The sequence below is a fragment of the Oncorhynchus tshawytscha genome, linkage group LG01 (assembly GCF_018296145.1).
Source record: "Oncorhynchus tshawytscha isolate Ot180627B linkage group LG01, Otsh_v2.0, whole genome shotgun sequence".
Classification (NCBI taxonomy): Eukaryota; Metazoa; Chordata; class Actinopteri; order Salmoniformes; family Salmonidae; genus Oncorhynchus; species Oncorhynchus tshawytscha.
The window spans coordinates 40287344-40305838 of NC_056429.1; the positions used below are offsets into that span (position 1 = coordinate 40287344).

General features: G+C 44.0%; 1 protein-coding gene across 1 annotated transcript in view; it reads right to left on the reverse strand.

The window, feature by feature from the left end:
* Positions 1–18495, reverse strand: part of LOC112250684 (inactive tyrosine-protein kinase transmembrane receptor ROR1) — a 182994-nt gene that overhangs the window by 108467 nt on the left and 56032 nt on the right. The gene's annotated exons all lie outside the window — the stretch shown is intronic.

The following is an 18495-nucleotide window of genomic DNA, read 5'->3' on the forward strand; positions in this document are numbered from 1 at the left end:
AAAATCAGTAGAGAAGGAAATACGTATATCTGATAATTGCACGTTGCTATTTATTGCTGACCAGAAGATGTCACTAATGTGCATTGTGAATGGATAATGAAGCTCTGAGTACTGAGCCTATTTTGGACACAATTGGCTGGAAAGCCTCAATGCTTCAGGGTAACACTACTGGAAACACTACTGGAATTCAATAGAGTCCACATATCAAACAATTGGAACTTTTAAATCACCCACAACCTGCGTTTAGCATGACTGCCAAAGAAGGGAGAATTGAACAAAGAAGACTATCTAAACAATTTAAACTGAAACAACCATCTCAGTAATGGTTGCAACAACCTGCAATAAAGCAGGCTGGGAAATATGATAATGATGGGTGTGGTTTTGAGTGTCAGTGTTTTACTCTACACAGAGTTATAAACACTCACAAAAGCTCTGATGAAGGTCTTGAGGCCGATATGTAAAGCTTAATAAAGAGGACTGATAGCAATGTGTTGGTTTCATTTTTCTCATCTCACTCTACACAGAGTAGAAATGACACAATCACACTCAACTCTGGTTAACACCAACGGATTATTTTATAACACGGAGTGTAAATGTAACTCCTGACTTAATAAACCGCTCATAAATGTTATGGAGAGTGGAATTGCACTCTACGTTTAGTATTTTTGCTTTATTTAGACAGACACATAGCATGAAAGTTGGAGATGGGGATTTAACCCTGGTCTCCGACACATTTGCTTGTTGTTGGGAGTGTTGCCCACAAGCCTGGTCTCAGACTAGACTTAACATAGTAAATGTAAATCTGGGACACTGAAATTAGTATGATAAGTTACGTTTTGGTATGTCTACTTAAAACGTCTTCGGGATCAGTGTCTCGTCCACGTGATGGTTGAGCTAACGTAGGCTAATGCGATTAGCATGAGGTTGTAAGTAACAATAACATTTCCTAGGACAGAGATATCTGATATTGTCAGAAAGCTTAAATTCCTGTTAATCTAACTGCGCTGTCCAATTTACAGTAGCTATTACAGTGAAAGAATACCATACTACTGTTTGAGGAGAGTGCACAATTTTGAAAAATAAAAGTTATTAATAAACAAATTAGGCACATTTGGGCAGTGTTGATAAAAAAAATTAAACATTGGATCAGTCTAAAATGTTGCACATACACTGCTGCCATCTAGGGGCCAAAATATAAATTGCATGTGTGTGCTGGAATAATACATTATGTCCTTTCTCTTGCATTTCAAAGATGATGGTACAAAAAAAATACAAAAGAACAGTTGGTTCTATCTTTGTATTACCTTTTACCAGATCTATTGTGTTGTATTTTCCTACATTCCTTTAACATTTCCACAAACTTCAAAGTGGGTCCTTTCAAATGGTACCAAGAATATGCATATCCTTGGTTCAGGGCCTGAGCTACAGGCAGTAAGATTTGGGTGTGGCATTTCAGGTGAAAACTTTTAAAAAGTGTCAGGATCCTTAAGAAAGATGGGTGGGCGTATAACATGAATGTCAAAGAAACCCAAAGGTTGCTAGTTCGAATCTCATCACAGACAACTTTAGCTAATTAGCAACTTTTCATCTACTTACTTATTTTTGGCTACTTTGCACCTACTTAGCATGTTAGCTAATCCTTACCTTAACCCTGTTAGTTAACCCTAACCATAACCCTTTTAGATAACCCTTCCCCTGGCCCTAACGCTAACCATAACTGCTAGCATAGCTAACATTAGCCAGCTAGCTACCATTAGCCACCTAGGCACCTAGCTAGAATTTGTAACATATTGTATGTTTTGCTAACATTAAATAAGAATTGTAATTTGTAACATATCATAAGAAATGGGTGATGGATATCCACAAATTAATACATACCAAATGAATCGCTGATTTACGTACAGAATAATACGAAATGCTCTGAGACCAGGTTGCAGCCTGCCCACATGACCACAGTGCTGTAAGAGCCTCTCATTTCTATCATGAATCTTTTTTCGAACTATGTGTTAATGTTACATTAAGGGTACGTTACGTAGAGGGTTTTGTTTGAATATTAAAAATACATTTAAAATGTGTTTTAGGTGTTTTCCCAATCTCATAAAAAAGGTTTGGCGATTCCTTACAATGTGCCAAAACGATTGTGGAATAAAAATGTATAATGCAATACTGAATAACACAGTAGCCACTACCGAGTGGAATAGAAGATTTAGAATTTTCTGCATTTTTCATGCTGTTCATATTCAACATTGTTAACGTATCTATGATATTAACTTATCGGATGGGTTATATTTCGGACAATGTTTTCCATCTTTATGATTGTAAGTTTTAATTTGAAAAGCATATTATTATATTATTTCATATATTTACATGTTGAATGTTTTCAGAATTCAGGGGACATTTTGAAGTTTACCAGGAATATTCCCTTTTAGTTTGTTAAGAGGTTTGTCTTTGAAATCTGCCACAAGTTGATGTTGAGTTTGGCTTGAAATAAATTCATTAGGTGAGGTGTTGTGGCAGAACATTAAATAAAATAATTGCAGCGAGTACATTTTTAGTATATGATCCCTGCAGGAATTGAAACCACAACCGTAACATTGATAAGCACTATGCTCGTACCAACTGAGCCACACAGGCCCACTTCTTCCTTCTAAGTTGATATATTCTTTCTACGCCACCATCAAACATCTCCCTCTTCGCTACAGTTCTGAGGTCCCCTCAAGTGTACTAACTCATCTAGCTTTTTATGTTCCCCTTTCAGTTTAGTGGAGCGTGAATGATGTCCTAGTTCAAACCGCGGAGAGCTGGTCCCTGGTCTCGGTTCAGGTACATCCTTTGACAGTCTGGGGGGGGAGAGAGAGAGAAAAATACATACTTGGGGGAAACGTGCAATATCTTATCAAGGGGCAATCCTTAAAGTCTACAGAGGGTCATGGAGAAGAGCGACATAACCTTTATCTCCACTCTTGCACAAAAATATACAGTGTGTATACCTAAATCCTACTTAGTTCATCCTAATGTATTACTGTAAACCAGCAAGACTAAATAAGTGGAAGGCTTTCCTGGATGTCTGAAGGATTTCCAACAGAGGACAGTGGATAGACAGGGATAAAGGATGAGTCTGACTAGGGCACGGCAGGGCAGGCCCCGAGACTACACTTCACTTGGAGAAAGTGTGTGTGTGTGTGTGTGTGTTATCAGAGTTACCATCACCATACCCTCTGAGACAGGTCGAGACATGGGCCTGAGGAATGGCTCAGTGTCAGTATCCTATCTGGTCTCAGCACTGCCTCCATATATAGGCCACAACAGCACCGAGATACACATTGATACACATGTGCAGTATAAAACAGCACCGAATGAGCCAGAAGGGAACAGGATAGTATAGATATTACCTGCAGCACAACATGTATGATGGAAATGATACGTCATCGCATGGCGTTAACAAAATAGACTGTTGTGCAATTGTAGTGGGCAAGTATGTTGACCTGTGCACTGACCCTGATGAAGAGGACCCGACTGTCCTCTAATTGTGGCCACCCTCCTGTAAGAGCTGCCACCAGGCCTGACCCAACTGACACTGAGGCTGACAGACACAATTGGAGTCAACAGGCTGTTGCTGCTAACGGCAAACGAGTGTCTTTTATTTACTAAAGCGTGCGTCGTTGTTTAGTTTCAAACCAGAACACTTAACTGCTTCGCTACTCCAGACAAAGTGCTACCATACATACCACTGTAGGCTATCTATGTACTGTGTGTGTGTGTGTGTGTGTGTGTAACTACCTCAACATCTGTTTGCAAGCAGCGAAGCAGGGCAGAGGGCACAGAGCACTTGAAAGCAGTCCTGAGGTACAATCAATTACATCCTAATTGCTAGAGGATCTGTTTCTCCCCATCATTTGAAGCTAAAAGGAGGAGGAAGGACCTGGCTACAGTAGGGCTGCTACTCTGTTAGATCCGGTACAGGCTGAAACCATTCAACTGGTACTGAGAGAAAGCAGTAGGGATGAAGTAAGTCAATAGCTGGAGTCTCAGTCGACCGCTGCAGAACTGCATGGCTTGTCACCACTCAAGGGTGAAAAGACGACATATTGATGACGACCACACGCCGGTCTACTCAAGACGCACGGCGGAGCGCCAGCGCAGACCTCTGCGATGTGGCGCTTGAGGAATTGTGACCGAACAGCTGATAGCGGGTGCAAACTCATCAAAAATGCAATTGGCGGGGACAAAATAAGCACTACCGTGAGTTCTCAAGCCTAATACTATATGGATAAAGGAACAGAGGATTGAGGAACCGACCGGTATGTCGGAGACATCTTCCTCCTTATATGGCCTGCTGGATATTGAGCCTGATGGGGCTCTTTCAGACTCTTTCCATGCCCCAGCCTACTGTTACTTCACAAGCATTTCGCTACACTCGCATTAACATCTGCTAACCATGTGTATGTGACAAATAAAATTTGATTTGATTTGATTTGATTTGATTTGATGTGGTTCAATGTGTCTGGGGGAAGAGGTCAACCGCTTTTTCTATCAGGGGGGCAATTTCGTAGCAATATAGCGTAGCGTCATCACTCTTTCCGTCGCGAGACCTGGGGACTACTGTATGTTATGACATGTGGAACAACGCTGCCGGTCTTTTCCAAAAAGTCACACAACCAACAATCAACTGCCTAACTTACTATGCAAATACAGAGAGACTAAACATAATACGATCACAGCCATAGCAAGAAGATCACTTGCCAATACCTCTATCTACAGTACATCCAGACCTCTCCTTAGTGAGAATGACAGATGAGTGGCGCCCAGCTCTGACAGAGACCAGAGGGGATTCCTGTGCCCTCCACCAATTAGCATGTGTGAGACAGAACCAAGCTATGTGTCGCTATGTGTGTGCCCCCAAGGAGATTAACCTCTGAATCATGGTTCCTCTTGGCCCTTTTAATTGACACGATTCACATACTATAAAATCATCCACGGATACCCCACCACCCCATGCCAATCCCACACCAACAACAAGTATATACAGTAGTATCAGTTCTCTGTGTCTGGCAAGTTGTATGGAGCTGCGGCTTTGAGTATTGTTTCTTCATCGTATGCAATGTATTCTGGGCAATTTGAATGCAATCAATTAGCTTAATTTCTCAGAGATCATATTATATTTCAACAAAATAACGTTGCAGGAATGCTCATCTTATCTGTTTCGAACAACAGAAATTATTTCGGAACAATTAGAGATGGTGGTTTTCAAAATCCTCTTTCTTGTGCTTTTTGAGGGGGAACAAACCTGCTTTGTTCCGCACAGTGGTGTGTGCTTTGTCCAGTGTGTACCTGACAGTTTGCTGCGTGCTTCGTACCAGTATCTTACCCCTCCCCTCCCTTCCTCCCCATAGTGAGAGAAACAGTTGGCTATTATGCAGACCAGTGTTATCTGCCCATCAGGACCTAGAGGAACAGGGCTGCTTCATGCACGCACGCACGTGCACACACACACACACACACACACACACACACACACACACAACACACAAAGGATGCCTTCTCTCTTCTCCGTACACACACAACATGCCTGGGATTCCCACACACACCCTGGCCTGGGTTATCAGCTGCCAATTATGGCTGTAGTGGAGTTTGGGCTGTGTAAACCAATAGGGTTGTAGAACAAACAACACTATAAAACACATTCCCAGATATCTGAGGAGCCTCTCACGCCCCTATGAGCGTACACAGATACACATACTGTAACAAAACGACACACACACGGCTAGGCTACACTAACAGTCACGTAAGAACCCTCAGGCAGAACCCGACTTGAACGGTGTCTCAGTCACGAGAGACTAACAACAGACTGATTTTGTGATGAATGTACCTAGGTTGTGGTCAGAGTGAAAGGTGAGTCGACGCCATATTAAATCACTGGCTTTGGCGCTCTCTTTGTTTTTCACTCTCTGTCCCGGCAACAGCTAATTGGTACTCCATTGCTTCCCCTTTGGAACTAACTACGCAGCTGACACAGATACTGTACTACAAGCTCTCTTCTCCATGTTGTCTTCTGTAGTCTGCTGTAAATCCATCCAGAGGGAAAGGAGAGACGCAACACAGAGTGTGTATGAGAGGGAATAGGCAGGGACATGTCTCTCTCACATAGACAGCGTCTTGCTGTAGGCAGCACCTCAGGGCCGGAAATACAGTGACACACATTTCAGAAGCCCCAAATGTTCCGTATGAGGCAGGGGATGCGTTTATGGCCTTTCCCTGCCTCAGTGCATGTACAGGGAGATTTGTTCTAGGTTAAACACAGGTGAACCGAGGTCAGATAGATAACAATTTACGCTAGGCTGGCTTAGGTTTAAACTGAGGTGAGTCTGGATTCTATAACACACAGCTGAACCAAGCGGGCTAGTCTGGATAAGCTAACAACAGGTCACGACAAGGAAAAGAAAGAGGGAGCCGGAGGAGAGAGGGGTGAAGGGGAGAAGAGGGAAAAGGGAGGGAAAGAGAGAGGGGCGAACGAGAGCGATGAATGAGTTTGCTCAGGGAGATCTTTTCCAGGCTGCATTTTAAGTAACAGTGGTTTAATGTATCCTGATCTGGGCTGAGTTTCCCAAAATTATCGTATCACTAAGATTATCTTTCGTCCATTTAGTTCCAATGGAATTAAGAGGAGTTTAGTGATACGGTGCTTTTGAGAAACCCAGCCTTGGACCATAATCCTTCAGTGCTGAGAGACATGGGGGGTGGGGGTGAAAGGTCTTTGGAAGCAGTTCCGGATTTCACAAGCACCACATACGCCCCCCTTGGTGATAGAATCAGCCCGAAGCGACACCTGAGATGAACAGGCCTGCTACACTAGATGCAGAACCTTCGCTGAGGCGCGCAATCACCGGCAAAACGTGAGATCCAAATTCCACGAGACAACGGGCGGATATGGACTCCAGTCCGCCCAGTCCTGCTCCTTCTCAACAACAAAGAGAAGTGTCTGTGCTCTGTAGCCTTTGATGTGGCCCCTTCTGCTCACCCTCATCTACTCCAGCTCGGATCTGTACATCTCTCCCTCCATCTCCCCCAGCCTACTCTGGAATCCCTGCACAGCCAGACCCAGCGCTCGCAAATCACAAGGATGGGAGGGCTAGCCAGGGGCCAGTTGAGGCTGAGGAGGGTAGAGGGCGATACTGCCAGGCCAGGTGGGGTCACCGCCCCTGTCTCTCTGATGTTGGCCACTTGTGGTTAGCCAGGGTCAAGAGGTCAGGAGGTCAAAGGGCATTTAGCCTCCAGGGGTCTGGGCGGGCCTGTTTCCCTGTGGTGAGCAGAGAGAGTCTGGACGGCCTGACAAGAAGTCAGCATAATAGACAGTCATTCAGTAAGATGAATGACTGCTTTTAGTTGAGCGTAGAGAACACACATGAACTGATCAGGGGAACGTTTCCGGAACATTCCGTTGCATGAACATCACCTTGCATCCATTGCCCACAATGCATTTAAGATTATCTTAGCACTACAAAGCTTTTGAGAAACCTGCTCCAGGAAACTTGGGGGACTCAAGCGAGAGATTACATTTATTTTGAGGGGCTGCATGGCGCCGCGCACCGTCGGTTTCAGAGATGCCTTTGGAATTCTAACTCCGTCCCAAACAGAACGGCAGATAGCTATGTGAACGGATGAGCGACTCGTGGCGAATTAGTGACCACACGCGCAGTCAAATAAATCAGAACACATCCAATCGCGCACGGCACATCCACGAGAAGGCTACCGTCTGAAGCAGTGATTACTACTGCTGGAGCAGGACTTCAAAGGCAGGTTAAGACAGTGTGTGTGTGTGTGTGTGTGCGTGCGTGCGTGCGTGGGCAAGACCCTGAGGTGCATATGGCATGACAGCAACAATATATCACTGTATTTACAAAATCCTCCAATCTGTTAGCAGACAGGCAGTGAATCTACTTCTCAACACTCTGTATGAACGTACTTTTCATTGGCCAGTTGATGGATAGTTCAGTCTGCAGGCGGGGTAGAAAATAACAGAGTGCTTCTCAGTTTGCAGTAACCGGAGCAGTGCTAAGTGTAATGATATTCCATCCCCACAAAGCGTGCAATGCTGCATGCCAACGTCCCACTGATGTCTTGCCAACAGGTGTCCTGCAATGCTTTAACCCTAAACGCATTAACACTAAAGGGCAGCTTACCACAAGCCATACCAACTGGACGAGCTCGTATCTGAAAACTGGGTCTGTGTGTGTGTGTGTTTGTGTGTGTGTGTTTGAAACCATTCCTCATATTAAGTTGCACCCCGTTTTGCCCTCAGAACAGTCTTAATTTGATGGGGCATTGACTCTACAAGGTGTCGTAAGGGATACTGGCCCATGTTGACTACAATTGTTTTACCTTTTTATTTAATTAGGCAAGTCAGTTGAGAACAAAATCTTATTTTCAATGACAGCCTAGGAACAGTGGGTTAACTGCCTTGTTCAGGGGTAGAACGACAGATTTTTACCTTGTCAGCTCGGGATACTAGTCCAACGCGCTAACCACTAGGCTACCCGCCGCCCCAATGCTTCCCACAGATGTGTCAAGTTGGCTGGATGTCCTTTGGGTGGTGAACAATAATTCTCGATTCACACGGGAAACTGTTGAGTGTGACAAACCCAGCAGTGTTGCAGTTCCTGACACACTCAAAGGCACTTAAATATTTTGCCTTGCCCATTCACCCTCTGAATGACACACGTACACAATCAATAACTCAATTGTCTCAAGGCTTAAAAAAAAATCCTTCTTTAACTTGTCTCCTCCCCTTCATCTACACCGATTGAAGTGGATTTAAAAGGGGGCGTCACCTGGATTCAGCTGGTCAGTATGTCACGGAAGGTGTTCCTAATGTGTTGTACAGTCAGTGTACAGTACAAGTGTGTGCTACCAGTGAAAGTAAGCCTCGGGGTCTGAGAGCTGGTCATGCAAGAGCCTATTACCAGATCAGCATCAAGAGAACCAGACCAGAGCAGTGGTGCTCAGTTCAACAGTAGCCATGGGGAAGGTTTGGGGCTATGGGATCAAGACCAGTAGATTTATAGCCTTTTTTTTTACAGGCCAATCCAAAGACAGGATCACAGCAATTGGTCTCCTGCGTAATCCCATCTAGCGTTTAACGTTCTGAGAACCATATGTTTCTTTGAGCTTGGTGAGAGTGTGGTTATCCTATGGTTATTTTGTATACAACCTTCCATCAACCTTCTGGGAATGTTGCAGAACAGCTGCTTGGCTTTGGAACATTCTCAGCACATTTAGGGAACGTGACCAAAAAAAAGCAATTTTCTTGGTATTTCATTCCTTTAAACAGACCTCCCTTCATCTACAGGGGGAGTTCAAACATGGTTACATTTCATTTCAATTTTGGTAATGTTTTAGGAACGTTCTCCAACTGGTTTGACATTAGGAATGTTCTCAAATAAAACAGAGAACAGTTTTACCGGTCAGGAACTGTATGGCTTCGTTCCCAGAACCAACGGGAAACCAAAAACGTACATTTCCACAACTTCCAAGGAATAAAATGTGCTAGCTGGGATGGCATCATTAAGACAGATCGAGAGAGAGAGAGATAGAGAGACCCAGACACCTGCTGGCCCATGTTGACTCCAATGCTTCTCGCGGTTGTGTCAAATTGGCTAGATGTCCTTTGAGTGGTGAATTATTCTTGGTTTCACACTGTCACACTGTTGAGCGTGAAAAACCCAGCAGTGTTGCACTTCAATATTTTGTCTTGCCCATTCACCCCCGGAATGACCCACATACACAATCCATGTCTTAAATGTCTCAAGGCTTAAAAATCCTTATTGAACTTGTCTCCTCCCCTTTATCTACAGTTCCACACAGAGACCAGACCTGTTTCTCTTTTACTTAATCCTAGTAGCTACCTCTACTTTAGTTCTCTTTGCCTTTTACTCTCCCTCCATCCTGTACCTCTCGCGTTCTCACAGAAAACCCTGAACAGGCATGAGGCCTGACTACACATTTCCCAGACTCCTCTCCCCCTTCCTTCACCCTCTAAGACGACTAGGAACTTTGTTTCTTAACGAGATGAAAAGTTGACCAGGGGACATTAATCACAGGCGCGCACAGGGTCAGCAGCAGTTCACGGTTCAGTGTGATGAGAGAGAGAGAGAGAGAGAGAGAATAAAATGAGTGAGCACGAGACAGAAGGGGTTTAGTGGGGAGATGAGAGGAAGGAGGGAAAGTCCCATTAGAAGAAGCTTAACATGGGGCGTGTCCTGTTCTGCCGACAGACCGAGCCTGGCTCCAGCTCCCAGGGAGACTTCCACCAGACTGAGAGGAGGGCGCAGGGCAGTCTGGTCCTTAAAGAGACTTGGACCCAGAATGTCTACAGCCAATGCTTATTGTCAGTCCACATCAGTCCCTTTATCTAAAGTTGAGTTCGGAAGTTTACATACACCTTAGCCAAATACTTTTAAACTCAGTTTTTCACAATTCCTGACATTTAATCATAGTAAAACTTCCCTGTCTTAGGTCAGTTAGGATCACCACTTTATTTAAGAATGTGACATGTCAGAATAATAGTAGAGAGAATGATTAGTTTTAGCTTTTATTTATTTGATCACATTCCCAGTGGGTCAGAAGTTTACATACACTCAATTAGTACTTGGTAGCATTGCCTTTAAGTTGTTTAACTTGGGTCAAACATTTCGGGTAGCCTTCCACAAGCTTCCCACAATACAGTGAATTTTGGCCCATTCCTCCTGACAGAGCTGGTGTAATTGAGTCAGGTTTGTAGGCCTCCTTGCTCGCACATGTTTTTTTCAGTTCTGCCCACAAATTTTCTATAGGATTGAGGTCAGGACTTTGTGATGACCACTCCAATACCTTGACTTTGTTAAGCCATTTTGCCACAACTTTGGAAGTCTGCCTGGGGTCATTGTCCATTAGGAAGACCCATTTGCGACCAAGCTTTAACTTCCTGACTGATGTCTTAAGAAGTTGCTTCAATACTTCCACATAATTTTCCTACCTCATGATGCCATCTATTTTGTGAAGTGCACCACTCCTGCAACAATGCACCCCCACAACAAGATGCTGCCGCCACCCCCGTGGTTCACGGTTGGGATGGTGTTCTTCGGCTTGCAAGCCCCCTCCAAACATAACGATGGTCATTATGTCCAAAAAGCTATATTTTTGTTTCATCAGACCAGAGAAGATTTCTACAAAAAGCACGATCTTTGTCCCCATGTGCAGTTGCAAACCGTAGTCTGGGCGCGATGAGCCAAGTAAAGCCCCCCGGCCAAACCCTCCCCTAACGACGCTTGGCCAATTGTGCGCTGTCTTATGGGACTCGCAACCACAGCCAGTTGTGGCACAGTCTGGGAATGAACCCAGGTCTGTAGTAAAACCTCTAGCACTGCAATGCAGTGCCTTAGACCACTGCACCGCTAGGGAGGCCCCGTAAGTTGTTTTCGTCAAAAATCAATGGGTACAAAGCACTCATTCACAAGTCAAAAAGTTGATGTAGCAATCGCAGATTTTCGTTTGAATGAAAATGTGTAAACATGCTCACCTACCGCCCTGCCACCCGGTGAGGTGTGTGAGAGGAGAAGACTCAAAAGGTGTTTCACATAGTGGAGCGCTGCTGAATGACAACTACTTACTGAGAGGTGTGTAAAGTCCTATTTATTTGATTGGCCCATAATTCTGCGGTTGGTTACTGCTGTATGGTGGAGCTGAGAAGACCTCTGTGTCCTACACTCCCACTAGTATGGCCTCTGGTGAGTTAACCCTCAGACCAGGTTATATGTTTATTATTTTCCAGAGGGCCTGTTTCGAAAGGTACACTGCAGTCACCGATAAAGGTATGAGGGAGAGAGAGAGAGAGAGAGAGAGAGAGAACGAGAGAGAGAGAGAGAGAGAGAGCACGAGAGAGAACGAGAGAGAGAGAGCACGAGAGAGAACGAGAGAGAGAGAGCACGAGAGAGAACGAGAGAGAGAGAGCACGAGAGAGAACGAGAGAACGAGAGAGAGAGTACGAGAGAGAACGAGAGAACGAGAGAAAAAGAGAGAGAGACAGCGAACAAGAGAGAGAGACAGCGAGAGAGAGAAAGACAGCGAGACAGAGAGAGACAGTGAGAGAGACAGCGAGACAGCGAGAGAGAGAGAGAGAGAGAGAGAGAGAGAGAGAGAGAGAGAGAGAGAAGGTATTGCTATAGAGGGAAAGAGAGAGAGAAACCTATATATATAGGTGGTATATTTACAGTTGAACAATCCATGAAGAGGGCCAGTGATCACTTTAATGTTCTACAAGTGGTGTGGGTCTTGGTCATCGAAAGAAATAAAGTACCATGTTAGCTACAAATCTTTCAGGGACCTCAACCATGGCTGTTCTGCAGCCTGAATCACCAGGACTGGTCACAGTCCGGCTAATCCTCCCTTGGGACTGCTCCCAGATCAGTGGCTATATAGCACGATGACAGTGCTAAATAAATAACTTACAGTGCTGCTGCTGTGCTCTGGGGGAACTCTCCCTTTCTCGCTATTCAGCCTGATAAATTACTAGGATAAATGTACATTTTTCTAACACACACACACACACTCATACATACATACATACATACATACATACATACATACATACATACATACATACATACATACATACATACATACATACATACATACATACATACATACATACATACATACATACATACATACATACATACATACATACATACATACATACATACATACATACATACATACATACATACATACATACATACATACATACATACATACATACATACATACATACATACATACATACATACATACATACATACATACATACATACATACATACATACATACATACATACATACATACATACATACATACATACATACATACATACATACATACATACATACATACATACATACATACATACATACATACATACATACATACATACATACATACATACATACATACATACATACATACATACATACATACATACATACATACATACATACATACATACATACATACATACATACATACATACATACATACATACATACATACATACATACATACATACATACATACATACATACATACATACATACATACATACATACATACATACATACATACATACATACATACATACTGTACCAGTCAAAAGTTTGGACACACCTACTCATTCAAGGGGTTTTCTTTATTTTCTACAATGGAATAGAATGTGCAAAGCAGTCATCAAAGCAAAGGGTGGCTACTTTGAAGAATCTGAAATATATTTCTACAATGTAGAAAATTGTGCACTGTACAATGTACAGTGCACAATTGGCCCAGCGTCATCCGGGTTTGGCTGGGGTAGGCTGTCAATGCAAATAAGAATTTGTTCTTAACTGACTTGCCTAGTTAAATAAACTAAATAAAAAACAACCCTGGGTCTGGTCTAGACTACATTCAGCTGTTGGCCCTGTGCTTCAAATATGAGATGTCAGATTGCTCAGTGACTGGTCCTGTTCACTTCCTTCAGACACCATTTGCATTGTGATTTTTCTCTGAGGGGAGAAGCCCATAAATGATTTCTGCTTGTAGTCTGTTACCATATCATCTACTTCAGGAGGTGATGGGACCCATTCTGCTATCCAACAATGTTGTCAGCTCTCCTGACCGCAACCAACAGCACAGACAACAATAGCCTGTGTAGAGTCAGGTGGCACATTGAAATTCCTGAGTCATGGTGTTAAGTCAGTGGTTAACCAGAGTATAATGAACACTAAGTCTGATGTAATGAACACTCTAAGTCTGACTTTGGTCAACATCTCCTTCCATACAGGGCTGCCTGAGGCTCAGGCTTGTGAGAGGAGAATACCAGAGCAGGGAGATGCAACCCAGAGAGACTGCAGTAGAAAGAGCTCCAGGCTACAGCCCAGAGAGCAGCCCTCACTATGGGCTATAAAAGAGCCATAAAACAGGGTCAGCTAGAGGGGACCAGGGATGTCTGGGAAAACTACATAGTCCACATACAGTCAGTCAGTGTCTCTCTCTCATCCGGTTGGTTCTCTAGTGATGTGACTTTGTGAACTATGCGTCTCTCTCTCTCTCTCTCTCTCTCTCTCTCTCTCTCTCTCTCTCTCTCTCTCTCTCTCTCTCTCTCTCTCTCTCTCTCTCTCTCCTCCCTCCACTCCCGAACAAAGATCCAATGAGTGATAAATGTTGCCATCCCATTTTTATTTACTCTCTCTCTCTCCCTTTCTCTCTCTCTCTCTCTCTCTCTCCCTCCTCCCTCCACTCCCGAACAAAGATCCAATGAGTGATAAATGTTGCCATCCCATTTTTATTTACTCTCTCTCTCTCCCTTTCTCTCACTCTCTAATTATATCCCTCCTCTCCCCCTCTGTTACATTCCTCTCTTGCTCATCCTCAGGCTCTGTCTGAGGCCCTCCCTGGTGGTTACCCATAAGTCACCTCTCCCTGGGAGAGATGTGTGGGATGCGTGGGCATTCATATTGATACAACTCATCATGCTATCTCGAGATACAGTACGTACAAACAGCAATGTTCTGCCTTTACCACGAGTTATAAGATGTAGATGAAAAGATGCCAAAATAAGGCTTAATAACCAAACAGGACATTTAGCATAGTGCTCAATCCGACCCGGCTTGATTTAGGCTTAATAACCAAACAGGACATTTAGCATAGTGCTCAATCCGACCCGGCTTGATTTAGGCTTAATAACCAAACAGGACATTTAGCATAGTGCTCAATCCGACCCGGCTTGATTTAGGCTTAATAACCAAACAGGACTTTTTCATTCTGACTTCCATTTAGTTGGCTGAACTTCAAACCAACATCTTTGCATTTTAGTTTTATATTACACTTCATCACATTGCTCTATTGCACCGTACACGAACCCAATTCTTTAATAAAATATCAGACCACCAAATCTTATTGCATTTCAAAGTATTAACTTTTGGCATTCAACCTACAGTTGCAATTACGTTGCACCAGAAACATTTGATCCTGCTTTTACGGAAATGTTTTTCCCCACCTAACCAATACAGGCTTCCAGACAAGCTCAGTTAAGACAGACCTATACTAAAAGCCTGGTTATTTTTGGTCAAGATATTTCACCCACTGAACCTAAGCACCACTTCAAACATATCCACAGTATCAGAAAGAGCTGACGTGGAGACTACCCTGAAAAGGGTGGGATATGTGGTGTGTCAGAGAGAGCGAGAGGGAAAGAGAGAGCGTGTGAGAGAGTGGGGAGAGAGAGAGCGCACAAACAACCGCAACCCTCGCCTATTCCCCACTAGTCACTCTACCCCTCCCACCCCTCAGTCGGTCATGAACGTGACATGGTGTGCTCCACACACCCCTGCCACCTGCCTGTGGAATGTTCCGTCTGTGCAGCTGTGGCTCAGGGCTCTAATTGGCCCAACCCCAGCCCAGGTTGGCCGTTCTGCGCTCTAATTGGTTAGTTCTGACCCTGGGGTGGTTGACTGAGCTCATTAGCTCTGAGCTGCGGTGGCCCGTGACCAGCAGGACTGAGGGGTGATGAGGGTTGACGAGGGGGGAGCTCGGTGAGCTAGGTTGAGTAGGGGGAGGCATTGTGAGGAGGGGGAGAGAGCTGAGGGTCATAACAAGCCTGTGAGCCAGCGTGAGGAAGGAGGGAGGGAGGAAGGATGAGGGAGATGCAGGGTGAGGAGGGAGGAGGGGGAGGCAGGGGGAGGAGGGAGGGAGGATGAGGGAGAGGCAGGGTGAGGAGGGAGGGAGGATGAGGGAGAGGCAGGGAGAGGAGGGATGGATGATGAGGGAGAGGCAGGGTGAGGAGGGAGAAGGAGGAGAAGGGAGAGGCAGGCTGAGGAGTGAGGGAGGAGGAGGTGGAGGCAGGGGAGGAGAGAGGGAGGAGGAGGTGGAAGCAGGGGAGGAGAGAGGGAGGAGGAGGTGGAAGCAGGGGAGGAGAGAGGGAGGAGGTGGAAGCAGGGGAGGAGAGAGGGGTGGAGGGAGGCTGAAGGTCATAAAGGGGACAGGGGGGTTCAGGCCCTTTGCACACACCCCTACATTTCTACCCCCTACTCACACCGGACGTGTCCCTCAGGCTGTGACACCCTAAACTGGGTTATGCTCTTCGGGAAAAACTCCCCACTCACTTCCAGTCCTTTCTCTCTTCAACTTTATTAATCGGGAGAAAATGCCAACTCTTAACAAGCCAGCCAGGAGTCAAACCTAGAATCTTCTGAGCCGTAGTCAGACATGTTATCCATTGCGCCACTGGCCCGCTATAGCAACAATCAATTGAGGGTAGATTTCCGCTGCTAATGCTCATTACCCAGGTCCCACATGTTGGGAGGTGGGGGCACATAGACCTGGCTATTGGGAAGTTAATTTTTTTACTATAGAATTCTGTAGTAAACTGCAGGACACTGTAGTATAACGTGATCATGTTAAGTGCTTACTATAGAACTGTACAGTGTACTGTAGAATAGTAAATGCTATGATATGCTACAGACCGCAAAAACACTACAGTAAATACTACGGCAATGTCAGCAGAAAACACTACAGTAAATACTACATTAATGCCCGCAAAAACACTACAGTATATACTACATTAATGTCCGCAAAAACACTACAGTATATACTACATTAATGTCCGCAAAAACACTACAGTATATACTACATTAATGTCCGCAAAAACACTACAGTATATACTACATTAATGTCCGCAAAAACACTACAGTATATACTTCATTAATGTCCGCAAAAACACTTCAGTAAATACTACATTAATGTCAGCAGAAAACACTACAGTAAATACTACATTAATGTCAGCAGAAAACACTACAGTAAATACTACATTAATGTCTCCAAAAACACTACAGTATAAACTACATTAATGTCCGCAAAAACACTTCAGTAATTACTATAGTATCCAAATTTGTGCCAACCATAAGTGAGAAAAACCTACATGCCAAGTATAGACTATATATTGTGTTTCCTATAGGTTATAAAAAAAACAGCTGTTCAGCCCACAGTCCTACCAATCTACAGATTATGGACAATTGGCTCTTTGAGTGTTTTGTCCAGTAGGTTTCATCAAGGAGAAAGTCCCCACTGCTATGCCAAATATAATAAAACACTACAGTAACTACTAAAGTATACAAAGTACTTTTTTACAACAGTATTTATACTGTAGTAAACTGTAAATACAACAGTATATTACAGTCATGCCTGCAACACTACAGTGAATACTACAGTAAAATCCACAAAAGCACTACAGAGAATACTACATGATTTAACCACAGTATACTATAGTATTTTTTCATGTGGGTAACCAAGATAAACCTTCTTCATCTCTCGTTCACCAGTGCCATTCACTCGCTCAACAACGGTGGATGGGAAACAGGAGGGACGGTGGAGATGCACACACACGCTCCCAAGTAGGGCTCCCGAGTGGCTCAGTGGTCTTAAGGCACTGCATCTCAGTGCTAGAGGTGTCACTACAGACCCTGGTTCAATTCCAGGCTGTATCACAACCAGCTGTGATTGGAAGTCCCATAGTGTGGCACACAATTGGCCTCGTGTTTGTAAATAAGAATTTGTGCTTAACTGACTTGCCTAGTTAAATAAATGCAATACACACACACAAACGCTCAATTATTATACTTGAGTAAAAGTAAAGATACAAACCTTAATAGAAAATGACTCAAATGAAAGTCACCTAGCTGAAAGTACCTGGATTTAAATGTACTTAAGTATAGTGGTGGAAAAAGTACTAAACTATACACTGAACAAAAATATGAACTCAACAATTCCAAAGATTTTACTAAGTTATAGTTCATATAAGGAAATCAGTCATTGTTCCACTCTTCTTCAATGGCTGTGTGAAGTTGCTGGATATTGGCGGGAACTGGAACATGCGATTCCGCAGGTGAAGAAGCCAGAGTCCTGGGTTGGCGTGGTTACACGCGGGCTGTGGTTGTGAGGCCATTCGGACGTACTCCCAATATCTCAAAAATGTTGTTGGAGGCGGCTTATAGTAGAAAAAGTATCATTTGATTTTCTGGCAACAGCTCTGGTGGACATACCTGCAGTCAACATGCCAAGAGAAGACAACCCTGCTCATTATGACACTGGTATGTATTATATTTGAGTAGATATGTTATCCAGAGAAACTAGGGTTAAGTGTCTTGCTCAAGGGAACATTGACAGATTTTTCACCTAGTCAGTTCAGGGATTTGAACTAGCTACCTTACGGTTTACTGGCCCAACGCTCTTAACCGCTAGGCTACCTGCCGCCCTATTGATGTCACATATGTGAGTGAGTTCCATTAATGAACAACAACTTAACCCTGCTGAATCGAACAAGGCATCGTCAAAAGCTGGTAACTTTGCTACAACCTATTAGCAGTCCAAATATCAATGCCTGGTTATGATTTAACCTCCAAGGAATGTGGGCTGCTAGCTGTGAGAGTGCAAAATAC